Consider the following 15,319-nt stretch of genomic DNA (forward strand, 5'->3'; position numbering starts at 1 on the left):
AGAGTGGGTAGCCACTCCGTTCAGAGAAGGCAATGGCACCCCACTCCAGTACTCTTGCCTGGAAAATCCCATGGACGGAGGAGCCTGGTGGGCTGCAGTCCATGGGGTCGTTAGGAGTCGAACACGACTGAGCGACTTCACTTTCACTTTTCACTTTCATGCATTGGCAAAGGAAATGGCAGCCCACTCCAGTGTTCTTGCCTGGAGAATCCCAGGGACGAGGGAGCCTGGTGGGCTGCCGTCTCTGGGTTCGCACAGAGTCGCACACGACTGAAGCGACTTAGCAGCAGCAGCAGCCGCCACTCCATTCTCCAGGGGAATCTTCCCAACCCAGGGGTCCACCCCGGGTCTCCTGCATTACAAGGAGATTCTTTACTGTCTGAGCCACTGGATGTTTGATGCTGCCTCATAGAACTGGAGGACTCTCCCCAAATGTGTCCCTTGAGTGGCAGCGTAACTCATCCCCTCATTCACACAACGACCTACGAAGTCAGGAAAATCAGGGGGAAGTGTGCACTACATTGGAACAAAGCAAAACAAGAGATTTTAAAATCGAGCCCTAGCTCCCCTTACTTCTACCAGTCCCCACAATCCTCTCACCAAAGGTAAGTTACTGCCCCTCTGCTCACACCTTCCAGGGTCCTGTTTCCTTCCGGGACCATCCTTTCTACCAGGAAGACCTCTGGCCCTTTCTTGGGACAATTCAGCTCCCCGAAGTTTTGACTCTTCCCTCCTGTATAATGTATACAGGAAAGAGGCACAAGATGGGGGTCCTGCGATGGGGAGCCATTCTCTGGTCAGACCAGTCTCAGCCTCGAAGGGAGGTGGTCTCAGGATTGCAAGTAAGGGCAGCTCCTAGCTGCAAGCAAGTCTCTCCTCAGCCCCAGTCTCAGCACTCAGACAGCTTTGGCCTCCATCTGCCCCAGGACATCATAGAGCTGTCCCAGCGGAGTGAAGGTTCCCATTCAACACAGTCACGCGTTTGCCAGGCACACCACCCGGCCAAGGATACAACCAAACAATGTCTGCTGGAGGGGCTAATGCCTGCAAAGCCGTGCAGAGCCCAAGAGGATTACGGAGGCCCTTGCTGGCAACACCAGCAACTGTCAGACATCCAGCAGATGGGAGTGTTGGAAGAAACACCAAAGTTTGGAACAAATGGAAGCAGCTTTCTGGAATGTCCATGTCAGCACGTCGCTCAACTGACTCTGGCCACAGCAAAAGACACAGTATGCTTTCTGACCACCGTGGAATCAAACTGAAAACCGAGAACAGAATGATCATAGGAAAACCTCTAACCACTTGGCTAAAAGAAACACACAAACACACACACTCCTTTAAAAATCAATAAATCATCAAATACTTCCTAAATATTTTTTTAAAGTGTCTGTCCCCAGCACTGACCTGTCACTCTCTGGTGGAAAAGAGTGGTCTAGTTCAAACCGCAGTCTTCATTACCTAACATGTAGCATCAGCACTAAGGGGATAAGGAACGGGGAGCAGATGGTAGGTACATAAGAGCTAAATTCCTACAGAAAATGCACTGGTAACAAACTCTGGTGGAAACAGGAATCCTGGAGACCAGTGAGGAGGCTGGAATCATGAGTGTCATGGTCAAGATTTATGGCAAGGTAAACATACAGAAGGCAATGGCATCCACTCCAGTACCCTTGCCTGGAAAATCCCATGGATGGAGGAGCCTGGTAGGCTGCAGTCCATGGGGTCGCTAAGAGTCGGACATGACTGAGCAACTTCATTTTGACTTTTCACTTTCATGCACTGGAGAAGGAAATGGCAACCCACTCCAGTGTTCTTGCCTAGAGAATCCCAGGGATGGGGGAGCCTGGTGGGCTGCCGTCTATGGGGTCGCACAGAGCCGGACACAACTGAAGCGACTTAGCAGCAGCAGCAGCAAACGTACAGAAAACACCTCGCAGAACTGTTTCTCCTATTTTTTCTTCTAACTACACTCTGTAGGACTCTTACTGCCTAGAGTTGGAGACAGGACAGTGACATCTGTCCAGGCAGAAATGCATCATTCTTGCTATACTTCTAACACATGTCTTGGACTTAAGCAAATATTACATCTCTTGGAAGTTAACACTCAAGTTAAACCACTTCTCACAAAATGCATGGACAGCATTGAAAATCATCTGAGATAGATAGATAGATACAGATATGAATCACTTTTCTGTACACCTGAAACAAACACAACATTATAAATCAACTATATTTCAGTAAAAAAAAAAAAATACACAAACCGGATGGCAATTGCCTGGGAATGGTAATAAAAATAAATGTGCTTTATGAGTTTCTGTCTAAAAGGGCTCAGTGAAGACTAAGATCGATGAAAAAGACTCACAGCTGAATAAATCCTAGTTTCCATGAATAAAATTCAGGGTTGAAAAGAGAAACCTACATGTTTCCCACAAAATAAGTAAAACTCACACCAGGCTTTTCAACAGCAGCGTGAAAAGAGAATGGAAACAGAAAGCTGAGTGTGTGCGTGTGTGCTCTGGTGCTCATTCGTGCCTGACTCTTTGAGACCCCATGACTGTAGCCTGCCAGGCTCCCCTGTCCATGGGATTTTCCAAGCAAGAATACTGGAGCAGGTTGCCATTTCCTTTTCCAGGGGATCTTCCCAACCCACGGACTGAACCCACATCTCCTGTGTCTCCTGCATTGGTAGGCAGATTCCTTACCACTGAGTCACCTGGGAAGCCCAGAAAGTTGATCACTTACTGCCTAAGGCTGAAGGGGTCATGGGAATGGGGAATGACTGCTGTCTGGAAGGTTCTTTTTGGGGGGTGATGAAAATGTTCTACAATGGACTGTGGGGATGATTGCACAACTCTGAATATATTTTAAAACCACTGAAGGGTACCCTTTAAGTGCATGCATTCTGTGATGTGTGAGTTACATCTCAATAAAGCTGTTGAAAAAAAAATGTGCTTTTGTTAACAGGTCTTCCTGAGGGTGACGGGATTAGAAATGAAACATAGGGATTTTCATGGTGGTCCTGTCATTAAGACTCATCTTCTGGAGGGGATGTGCGTTCCATCCCTGGTGAGGGAACTAGGATCTCTCATGCAGCGGGGCATGGTCAACAAATTTTAAACATAATAATAATTTTTAAAGTTATTTTTCTAAAAAGGAATAAAGAAATTAAATACAGTGTTTGCCTACCAGGATCAACGACTTACAAAGTAGTTTATGCTCTTTTTTTGTTGCTCAGCCACTCAGTCGTGTCCAACTCTTTGCCACCCCATGGACTGCAATGCATCAGGCTTCCCCGTCCATCACTATCTCCCGGAGCTTGCTCAAATTCATGTCCATTAAGTCGGTGATGCCATCCAGCCATCTCATCCTCTGTCGTCCCCTTCTCCTCCTGCCCTCAATCTTGCCCAGCATCAGGGTCTTTTCCAACAAGTCAGCTCTTCACATCAGGTGGCCAAAGTATTGGAGCTTCAGCCTCAGCATCAGTACCTCCAATGAATATTTAGGACTGATTTCCCTTAGGATGGACTGGTTGGATCTCCTTGCAGTCCAAGGGACTCTCAAGAGTCTTCTCCAACACCACAGTTCAAAAGCATCAATTCTTTGCTGCTCAGACTTCTTTACGGTCCAGCTCTCACATCCATACATGACCACTGAAAAAACCATAGCTTTGACTATCAACAATTTACAAAATAGTTTGTGCTCTAAATAGTAACGATATTAAAAACAGATATTAGAGAGCTATTTACCAAGCCATTCTCCTCTGGAGCAAGGACACATGGCTGATCTTCTTTTCCCAAGATGGTGCTATGTCACTAAGTTCAGGCCAGTGGAATATGGGGGTCATGAGAAACATCTCCTGCAGGCCTGTCCCAGAAAGCTCCCCTCCTTATTCCCTCATCTTCCACCAAGATCCAGGAGAGTCCTAAGGCTCTATCAGATGCTCCAGTGGTAAAACCTGGGTGCCTGAATGACTGCATGAAGTTGGGAGAGTTTCAAGGACAGGGTGCTAGGAGTGATCTGCTCCAGGGCAAAGGAACATTGAACAAGTATTGAACCTACACCTATAGCTCTTCAGGGAGGTGTACTTTATGCGATTTAGAAAAGTAGGTTCCAGGGTGGTTCACTTCTACCCATCACTTTCAAATGCTCCACAGGCACAGCATCTCTGTATGCCCACACACCCAGGGCAAATACTCCCACTGCCCTACCTCAGCACCCACTGGGTTCTGAGGAGCATCCATTTGTCTGTTAGTGTCCAATCAAGAAACAGAAAACCTTCTAGGTATATTGAGCAGAGCAAATTTCATACAGGAGTTGATAATGAAGGTGAAAGGCTGGAATACGGATACGGGAGCATAAAGGATCCATAAGGATTGATAATTACAGAAGATAATACTGCCTCTCAAACTGGAGTTGAAAACTAAAAGGTCTTGCCCATCCCATGGGTGCAGGTGACGGTGAAGTTGCTGTTGTCGAAACTGAGCTACCTGAGCAAGAACCAAAGGACCAAGGACCAAGACATGAAGCCACCGCTGTAAACACTGCCACAGCTGGGCTGCTGGTCTACTGTACCCACTGCTGCCACAACCGCTGCAAGAGGCGACATCAGAAGCTCAGAACACACAACTGCTGTCCCCTACACCCTTCCGATCTTCATCAGTGCCCTTCCCTGGAGAGCCTAACGAGAAGGCGGCTGGCAAGAGAGCCTGGGATGTGTCGCACACGAGTCTTCAGTTCCGGCAGATGAGAGATGGGTAGGAAAAAGGAACTAACTCAGCAACTAAATAAAAAGAGACCCTACCAGGCACACAGTGATTGCAATCTACAGTCTTGGCCTCATCTTTGATACAGTGAAGGCGACCATCTGACCTATAACAAAATTAACAGCTTGTAAGTTTTTGCCCATGACATGACAAAAAGGCTTAATTCGCATAGGAAGTGTATCAACTAACCAACACATATGCTCAAAATTCCTGTAAGATCTGTTTTAAATTTTTAATTCTTTGTTCACTTAGTTTCCTTTGCACTGGTCTTCGCTGCTGCACACAGGCTTGCTCTGGTTTGGTGAGCGGGGCTACTCTTCATCGTGGTGCGTGGCCTTCTCATTGCAGTGGCTCCTCTTTTGCAGAGCGCAGGCTCTAGGGCACTCGGGTTTCGGTAGTCGCAGCACTTGGGCTCAGTGGCTGTGGCACACGAGCTCAGTTGCTCCACAGCGTGCGGGATCTTCCTGGACCAGGCCCTGAACTTGTGTCCCCTGCATTCACTGGTGGATTCTTATCCATTGAGCCACCAGGGAAGCCCCTGTAAGATCTTATGTCTTTTGTCTTACACCCAAAGAGTAGCCCTGGAGAAGGCAATGGCACCCCACTCCAGTACTCTTGCCTGGAAAATCCCATGGACGGAGGAGCCTGGTAGGCTACAGTCCTTGGGGTCACGAAGAGTCGAACATGACTGCTCGACTCCACTTTTACTTTTCTCTTTCGTGCATTGGAGAAGGAAATGGCAACCCACTCCAGCATTCTTGCCTGGAGAATCCCAGGGACAGAGGAGCCTGGTGGGCTGCCATCTATGGGGTCACACAGAGTCGGACACGACTGAAGCAACTAGGCAGCAGCAGCAGCAAAAAGTAGCAAATCTACAATGAGAAGCATTTGGGGAAGGACGCGAAGGCTACACGTATGTAAGTGTTAGATGATAATGGAGATGAATGAGGGCCAAGAAACAAGAAACAAAAAACTTTCAATATCCCCTCCACTACAAAAGACTGCTGGGAGCAGAAAGTCCTGCCAGCGATCAAAGCCAACAGCCTTGGGGCTCCTACGGTGACTGTGGGCTCAACAGTTCCCTGGTCCTGAGGTTGTTTGGCTTCCTTCTCCACACTGTTCTTTCAGAACTCATTAAAAAAAATATATATACTTTCAACATGTCATGAATGCCACAGCATTATTCTTTTTATTTCCTCAAAGGGAAAGATTGAAAAAAAATGCTAGTTTCATCATCATAAATGGCACCTGTGTTTGCAGAGGACTCAGACTCCCCTATTTGGAAGGGACCTGTGATGGGGTTGGGATTTGCTGTCCCCAGAGGCCTCCTGCACCTGTAGGGCTGACCTACAATGACGAGCATGTACCTCGAGGACCTGGCAGCTCACCTTATCAACTGTGGAAGGGGCAGGAAGAGTCTTTAGCACCTGGCTCCACTCCTGCAAGGCAGCTTGCCCTCTGGAATTGCTTCAGGTGACATCCGATCCCCAGGAAGAACAGACGTATTTGAGCAGTGCCTCACGTTGGTCTGGTAATCCTGACTTCTGCAGAAAACAGCTTAGAATGGAGGGAGAGTCCTTGACATTCAAGTGTCCTCTACTTGGTAGAGGAAACTTCTGGAACTCTGCCTGGAAATCAAGAGCCCTTGATAGTTTCAATATGCCCCACTCCTCAGATCTTTCTAAATGCAGCCTACATGTTCTTGACCTGGGAGGGTTCACAGCCACACAAGATCTGCTTATTGTAGTTTCTTTAGCCCTTACTTTGTCCCTGGTTTTATGTATGTACAGCCCTGCTACAGCTCTGGGGTAGATGGAATATATGGGTATAATTTCATATTTGAAGCTGGGCATGTCTGTTGGAATTTTCAGCCCATGTATTGAAAGCTTAGGACTGTGTCTTTGTGAGAAGTCTCCAAAAGAATAAAGTAAATGAAGTCGTACATCAACAGTAAGTGCATCTGGTATATATCTATATAATGGAATTATACTCAGCCATAGAAAAGAAGGAACTTTTGCCATCTGCAACCCCATGTATGGACTTGGAGGGCATTATGCTAAGTGAAAGGTCAGACAGAGAAATTCAAATACTGTGTGATATCACTTATATGTGGAATCTAAAAAATACAAAGAAACAAATTAGTGAATATAACAAAAAAGAAATATTCACAGGTATAGAAAACAGGCTAGTGTTTACCAGTGAGGAGGGGGAGAGCAGGAGGGGCAAAGTAGGGGTAGGGGATTAAAAGGCACAAATTACGAGGTATAAAATAAGCTACAAGGGATATATTGTACAACACAGTGAATATAGCCAAAGTATTATAATAACTATAAATGGGATAAAAACCTTTAAAAATTGCGAATCCACTATATCATATACTTGCAACTTAAAAAATGGTGCACATCAACTATATTTCAATTTTTAAAAAAATGTGTCTGGGTAATGGTATGCCGGTATTCTACTATACATATCATTACAATGTTTCTGCATGTTTGAAGCTAATTCCAAATACAAAATGTACTGTGATAAACGCAGCTTCTGCCTTCTCAGGAAAGGAGGTCTTACGGCATCCGAAGAGTGTACCTGATATCCCTGGGTCATGGGGGTACCCCACTGATGCTTCATGGTGTATGATGTCAATTTACAGGTGGACAAATGGTCCCCAAAGTCTAGGCAGTGTCTCAACTGACACCTGGCTGGATACCCAGCTATGTGAACAGCACAGTAGCTCGGGGCGCACAATGAGTAGGTGTTACAGGGAATTCAGGAGCAAATCAAGCACTTCTAATATTCTCCATCTCCTTCTGCCTAGGGTATGACGCAGACGAGAGATTCAGACATCACAGGACCATCACTACATGGCAGGAGTTGATGAACAAGGAGACGGCAACAATCTCTGGTGCTCCACGGCCTTTCCCACGTCACACACCTCTGCAGCTCACAGCCGTGGCCCCAACTCTGAGCTGCTTTAGGCGTAGGAGAGCGGTCGACAGGTGGTCTGCAGGAGTAGGAAGGAGTGACTACCTCACTCACCTGTTTCCCTGGGGAACCTCAGGATATACATCTCATAGTTTCCACAGTGCAGAAGCGCAAGGGAAGCAGGAATCAAATGGCTTCGAGGAGTTTGTAAGACAAGGTGCATCGGCGATTTGGGGACCAGCCAAGATGTTTGCAGCTTTGGACAAAGACCAGATATTTATTTCAATTGTTGATACTTTTTAAATGCATGAAGTGAAATGTTATTGATAAATATATCTCTTCATGAGCTGAATGAGGACTCTTTTTGATTTTATATATGCATAGATATTGTGGAAAAAGAAAGCAAAACGGAGTCACTCAGTCACGTGCGACTCTTTGCGACCCCATGGACTGTAGCCCTGACAGTTTCCTCGGTCCATGGAATTTTCCAGGCAAGAATACTGGAGTAGGTTGCCATTTCCTTCCCCAAGGGGATCTTCCCATCCCAGGGATTGAACCTGGGTCTCTCACATTGCAGGCAGACTCTCTTTACCGTCTGAGCCACCAGGGAATTATTGCCAAAGTGAGGCACTTTCATTCATGTATTTCATCTTCATGGATGTAAACTCTGAAAACACTTGTCGCATGATTTGCAGTTGTAGAATAAATGATTTTTGTGATAGCAATGCTGTTTACATCTTTAAGTCATTCTGAGCTACAGTCTAAAAATGGTGTGGTAATTTATCACTCAAAATGATTTTTAATAATTTTATCAGTCACAGCTAAATTAAGTCCTCTTTGGATTTTATTAAGGCAAAGAAGTAGAAATCACTTGATAGAGACAATTTTTCCTTGGAGAAGGAAATAGCAACCCACTCCAGTATTTTTGCCTGGGAAATCACATGGATGGAGGAGCCTGGCAGGCTACAGCCCAAAGGGTTGCAAAGAGTCCAACACTACTTAGCCACTAAATTACAACAGCAGCACTTTGTTATGTTGTAATGTATTTCATTTTTGTTTCCCTACTGTAGTATAGCGTCAGGAATATTAAATGTTATTATTGTTATTTTGGTGAGTGATATTTGAGTTGGAGATCTAGAGATCTGGACTTCTAGAATCCTGACTTATGTTATCAGCACTTTTACTAGCAAAAGGTCCAGTGAATAGTTTTGAAGTTTCTCTCTCTCCTCTCTCTATAGCATTTATTCAGCCAAATTCCAACACAATTATTCAAATCATCCAATAAAAATATATATTGGCATTTAAAAAAAATTTTTGTTCTGTATCACCAAATAGGACTTTAAACTGTTTCTTTGAGGTCTAGGAATTTCTAAAGGCAGGGTCAAGGCTCCGTGTTAAGATTCTGGTGGATGATGCAGAGACCTACTGTCTTTGGTAAGTTGGAACAAGAGGGATTGTGAAAGGGGAGATGGGAGGTATATTCATCAGTTTCAAGATGTGGAATTAAAAAAAAGCACAATGTGAGAGTTGTGAGTTAAGTTTTATTTGGGACAAAATGAGCACTATAACCCAGGAGACAGCACCTCAGAGAGCTCTGAGACATTGCTCCAAAAAGGCAGGTGGGGGAAGGTCAGCATACATGTAATTTTGGTGAAGGAGGAATACATGCAATCAAGCACATACTTTTTCAGAAGGTTTCTACTAGTCATAAGGAGCAGTCGTCACCATGAAGGATTTTGGTGCCTTTCTAGATATGCAAAGATATAAGAATTGGGCTCACAAAATCCTGAAAGCATCTAACTATCCGAAGACTGCCAGGTCCCCCCCTCCCCCCAACCCCAAGCACAGAATGCCTCGTTTCTGCTCTCCACCCTAAACTCTTTTTAGGGGGTGTTGAAAATCATAAGCTGCGCAGCATACCACTCAATCCTTGTAGAGGCAGATGGCAAGTGCCAATTTGTAGTTGACAGAATCCCTGGGATTTCAACCTCAGCCAAAAGGATGTGAGTGCCCAGAACATTCTGTTGAGGACTTGAGTCCCAGAGTCCCTGTGTGTCTTGGGATAAATAATCTTTCTCCACCTACCACTTCCTATAACCTTCCTTCCCATAGTCAGTATTAAGGATATTAAAACCACAGTGACAGGTACTTGGAACTGGCCATAAAAAAGTAAATAAAAGTGATTGAAAAGTAATGGCCTTTTCTTTACTGAGAGAAATCCTAATGGAACCAGAGACAAATTCTGAAGCACACTTTGCTAGCATTTAGGATAAATAAACATTTTTCATTGGCAGAGTCAGGTAAACTCGCCTTGACACTGGGCTTTGGAAATGCGGTGATTTATTTTGTTTGACTTAGTAGTTAGATTCTTTTCCCCCTTTGTTATGGAAGTGTCATAGCTGACATTTACCACCAGATACTGTGCTGGACATTTCACCCCTATTAATTTATTTATCTTAAAATAAATCCCATGAGGCAGGCAATATTTTATTGACTTATTTTACAGATGCGGAAACTGAGGCTGGGAGGGTGAGCACCTTTGCTGGCGTCCCCACAAGTAGAAAGTGCCAGAGCTGGACTTGAACCCAGGGAGTCTGGGACCAAAATCAGGCCCTCCTCTCAACTTAGCAAGTGAGTCCATGCTGAATTTTGAGACATTCAAACAGCACTTTAGATCTCAAAACCAACCCACAGCTATCCCATGAAGATTCTAATGGGGGCTGCATTGAATTTGCAGAGCAATTGGAAAGCAGTTGACATCATTAGATGTTTTCTCATTTCCTTGAAAACAAGGTGGGTATTTATTAGGTCCTTTTTGGGCCACAACTAGAAACAAAATTATGAAATGGAAAAGCTCACCAGTAAAGACAAACATACATTAGAAGTGGGAAACCATCCACATACAAAGCTAGGAGAGAGGGTAAAAGACAAAAGTAGTCAACTCATCTGTATCCGCAGTAAGTAGGTAGGGGATACACAAACAGTTAGATGCAAAATATGATGTCAAAAACAGTAATTACTGGGAATTCCCTGGTGGTCCAGGGGTCAGGACTCCGTTCTTTCACTGCTGTGGGCCCAGGTTCAATTCCAGGTCAGGGAACTAAGATCCCACATGCTGTGTGCAACCAAAAAAAACGAAACAAAACAAAACAGTCATTGCAATGGGAGGGGAATACAAATGCAGGGCTTTTAAAAGACCAGCTGCTTAAAATAGCCATATATAAATATGTATAATACACACACATATATAAAAATATCTGTTTAGACTACTGCACAAAACCTCAAGGCAGACCCCTTTTTAATCCAGAAGTAGAGTTTCATGACATTATCTTTAAAGGTCTGCTCATTTCCGATTAAATGTATTTCAGCACATTTTTGCTGTTGCTATCGTTACCTTTGTCCATTTATCATTATTTCCACTGAGTTATATGCCCATAGCAGTTGGTTTATCAATTGTGCTTGATGTTTGTATGCTGATCTTGATCTTGTATTCAGCTAATCTGATGAATTCTCATGAGTTCTAATAGTGTTTTCAATAGGAAGTCTTTAATTCCCTGGTAGTTTTGATCAGCTGTCTGTAAGGGGCAACAGATTCCTTGATTTTTCTTTTCCCATGGATTTTTTCCACCCCCCTTGTTTGAAGAGAGTATTTTAACAACACATTGTCCCTCTTTTTTTTTTTTAAAGTAGACGTTATTTATTGGAGCAATTTTAGGTCCACAGCAAAACTGAGTAGCAAGTTTCAATATAGTCCCTGCCCCCACACAGGCACAGCCTCTCCCACTATCAACAGATCTCATCAGATGGTTCAACTGTTCCGATGATGAATCTACATTTATAACTTGTGTGTGTGTGTGTGTGCACGCGTGTGCTGCACTCAGTCACATCTGACTCTGTGCAACCCCTTGGACTGTAGCCCACCAGGCTCCTCTGTCCATGGAATTTTCCAGACAAGAATACTGCAGTGGGTTGCCATTTGCTATAGGAAAGATTAAATCTGACTCCACATTGGACCTGCTTCTTTTACTTTAACCTTTGTATTCTGTTGCTTTTGCTCCAGGTTGTCATAAAGGGATATTGCCTACAAGCTTAAATTATACATAACGGTCCATCTCTGGGAACACAGCCTCCCATGTCATGAGAATTAAGCTAAAATACCTTTCATTGTTAGAGGAGGACTGACGTATATACACCGTCAAGTGTAAAATAGAGAGTTAGTGGGAAGCGGCTATGTAGCATAGAGAGCTCACCTCCGTGCTCTGTGATGACCTAGAGGGCTGGGATGGCACCCCGCTCCAGTACTCTTGCCTGGAAGATCCCATGGACGGAGGGTCCTGGTAGGCTACCGTCCATGGAGTCACAAAGAGCTGGACACAACTGAGCGACTCCACTTTCCCTTTTCACTTTCAGAGAGATGGGATGGGGGTGGGTGGGAGGGAGGCTAAAGAGGGAGGGGATGTATGTATACATACAGCTGATTCACCTGGTTGTACAGCAAAAACTAACGCAACACGGTGAAGCAATTATCCTCCAGTAAAGAAAAATAAAAGCTAAAATACCTTTGTTTAGCTCCCGAGAAACCTTCTGAGAAAGCCCACCCGTGAACGGCTACAGGAAGGAAGAAATTAACCCATCCCCTTCGGAGTCTGACTGGAGCCGGGGAATGCTTGCCTTTTCCACCCCGCTCTCCGCCTTAGCGTAAAGGAAGCCTGTATTCTAACTCAGGGAAGACGGTTCTTTGAGACAGGAGCTCACCATCTTCTCAACCTGCTGGTTTGCTAAGTAAAGTCACTATGCTTTGTCCCAACAACTCCTCTCTCAATTGATTGGCCTGTCGTACAGCGAGCAGTATTGGTAGTCAATTCCAAAAGGATGGGAAAACTGATAAAGGAAAACAACCCCGAATATTCACTGGAAGTACTGATGCTGAAGCTCCGATACTTTGGCTACCTAATGCAAAGAGCCGACTCATTGGAAAAGACCCTGATGCTGGGAAAAATTGAAAGCAAAAAGAGAAGAGGGTGGCACAGGATGAGATGGTTGTTAGATAGCATCACCGACTCAGTGGACATGAATCTGAGCAAACTCCAGGAGACAGTGGAGGACAGAGGAGCCTGGCGTGAGGCAGTCCATGGGCTCTCAAGTCAGCTAAGCAGAGAGGAAGACAGACATGAAAAAAACATAAACTATGCACTTTAAAAATAAAAAGTCCTTAGCAAGTGGCAAGAGCTTGCGGAGTAATAAAATGTATGTGTCAACAATCTTCTCTGAGAGCTACCCACCCTCGTGACGGAATACACCTGTGCCTACACCAGCCCTGTTCTTGGATACAGAGATTTCCTCACAGCTCCACGGGCTATAAGAGAGCTGCCTAGATGTCCACTGGCAGATGAATGGATAAGAAAGCTGTGGTACATAAACACAGTGGAGTATTACTCAGCCATTAAAAATAATGCGTTTGAATCAGTTCTAATGAGGTGGATGAAACTGGAGCCTATTATACAGAGTGAAGTAAGTCAGAAAGAAAAACACCAATACAGTATACTAACGCATATATATGGAATTTAGAAAGATAGTAACAATAACCCTGTATGCAAGACAGCAAGAGACACAGATGTATAGAACAGACTTTTGGACTCTGCGGGAGAGGGCGAGGGTGGGATGATTTGAGAGAATAGCACTGAAACACGTATATTACCATATGTGAAACAGATCGCCAGTGCAGGTTTGATGTATGAGACAGGGTGCTCAGGGCTGGTGCACTGGGATGACCCTGAGGGATGGGATGGGCAGGGAGGTGGGAGGGGGGTTCAGGATGGGGAACACAGGTACACCCATGGCTGATTCATGTCAGTGTATGACAAAAACCACTACAATATTGTAAAGTAATTAGCCTTCGATTAAAATAAATAAATAAAATTTTAAAAAAGAGGGCAGGAAACAAGAATATGCTTTTTGAACAAAACACAAAAAAGGAATAAAAAATTTTGCTTGATTAGCATATGTTAATGAAAAAAATTCAGTGTTCTCTCACAGAAGATATCTCAAATGAGATTGCATATATATCTCCAAAATAAAACATTAAAAATTTGCAACTTATACTTTTTTTATCAAAACAACGTATGAGACATGATGATAGCCTCCTTCTATTTTGGAAATGAAGAATGGGATCTGTAACTCCATTTATATCCATATACTTTGTGTTTTCTTTAATAGCTTTAAAAAGTCCAAACAATTTGTTCTTTGCTGTGTTTCCATAATAAAGGGAAACAGTTCTCGGAAAAAAAAGAGAGAGAGAGCCCTGACTACCTACCCGGGACCCTGGATCTACAGACTCAGAGACCATGAGGTGGGTTTCCTTCTCCGTCTATTTTAGACACAGGAAGTGAATCTAGGTTTCCTTTCTAGTTCTAAAAATTGGTGATTATATGGTTTTCACTGGTGCTCTAAACCAGGAACTGTTGACAACCTATGACTCATTTGACAGAGAGGACAGGAAAATAGTGGTCAGTGTTTATTGAGAGTTTAGTTTGTGTCAGACCCTGGTAAATGTTACACACACACACGAGTATACACCCATACATTTATTCATCATATAAAACCTATGATGTGGCAGTTTTATTAGCCGCCTTTTACAAATGAGAAAATTGCATTAAATTATAACAGAGTAATTATCCTAAGATCTGAGACCCTAAGATCTGAGAGTGCAAACTATCTGAACCCCAGGCTCCGTGATCCTCATCACGGTGCCCCTGGCTCCTTGGGGACAAAAGCAGAGCTAGTTAAAGGATCTCCTCAACCATCCTGCGGGAGTAAGGGAGTACCACGGTTGCCTCCAATTGGGATTTATCCAAACCCTGCTAATGTGCTCACTGATAACACAGCTCATAAATGTGTCTCTCATTAGTTAAGGATTTTCGTGTTGGTTCTCAGCCCTGCTGCCCCCATAGAGTCACTGGTGGGGTTTAAATATTAATGAATGGAATTTATCTGGAATTTATCTCAAATTTACTGAGCCAAAATCTCCAGAGAGGGGAGCATGGGGAATTTTTTAAAAGCTCCCACCTGATTTGATTGCATGAGCAAGTGGGCAAACCTCTGGCCAGAACTCTCAAATAGACGTTCATTTCAGGGGATCAGTTGTGATTCTAAAAAAGTGTCTCACTCACACAGAGCAGTGTTAACAAAGACAGACAAAGAGTGTTGCTCACCACCCAGTCTCACAAGGATTAAGTTGTAACCCGGTTCATTGCGGCATTATTCACAGTAGCCAAGATATGCGAACAACCTAAGTGCCCATCAGTGGACGACTGGATAAAGAAGATGAGGGGTGTGTGTGTGTGTGTGTGTGTGTGTGTGTGTGTGTGTGTATGAAGTGAAGTGAAAGTCGCTCAGTCGTGTCCGACTCTTTGCAACCCCACAGACTGTACAGTCCATGGGATTCTCCAGGCCAGAATACTGGAGTGGGTAGCCTATTCTTTCTCCAGGGGATCTTTCTGACCCAGGACTTGAACCGGTGTCTCCTGCATTGCAGGCGGATTCTTTACCATCTGAGCTATCAGGGAAGTCCTATATATATAAAACACAGAATATTACCCTCCCATGAGAAAGGACATCCTGTCATTGTGACAATATAG

General features: G+C 44.2%; 2 long non-coding RNA genes and 1 other non-coding gene across 3 annotated transcripts in view; 2 read left to right on the plus strand and 1 right to left on the minus strand.

The window, feature by feature from the left end:
- The window catches only part of LOC138426928 (uncharacterized), a 39,704-nt gene that overhangs the window by 15,238 nt on the left and 9,147 nt on the right, over positions 1–15,319 (minus strand). The gene's annotated exons all lie outside the window — the stretch shown is intronic.
- LOC138427130 (uncharacterized) lies at positions 6,518–8,031 on the plus strand. The gene is made up of 2 exons (XR_011251921.1): positions 6,518–6,713; positions 7,576–8,031. It is a non-coding gene; the product is annotated as an uncharacterized lncRNA (long non-coding RNA).
- TRNAE-UUC (transfer RNA glutamic acid (anticodon UUC)) lies at positions 10,710–10,782 on the plus strand. The gene has a single exon. It is a non-coding gene; the product is annotated as a tRNA-Glu (tRNA).

This window comes from Ovis canadensis, chromosome 21, assembly GCF_042477335.2.
Source record: "Ovis canadensis isolate MfBH-ARS-UI-01 breed Bighorn chromosome 21, ARS-UI_OviCan_v2, whole genome shotgun sequence".
Taxonomy (NCBI): Eukaryota; Metazoa; Chordata; class Mammalia; order Artiodactyla; family Bovidae; genus Ovis; species Ovis canadensis.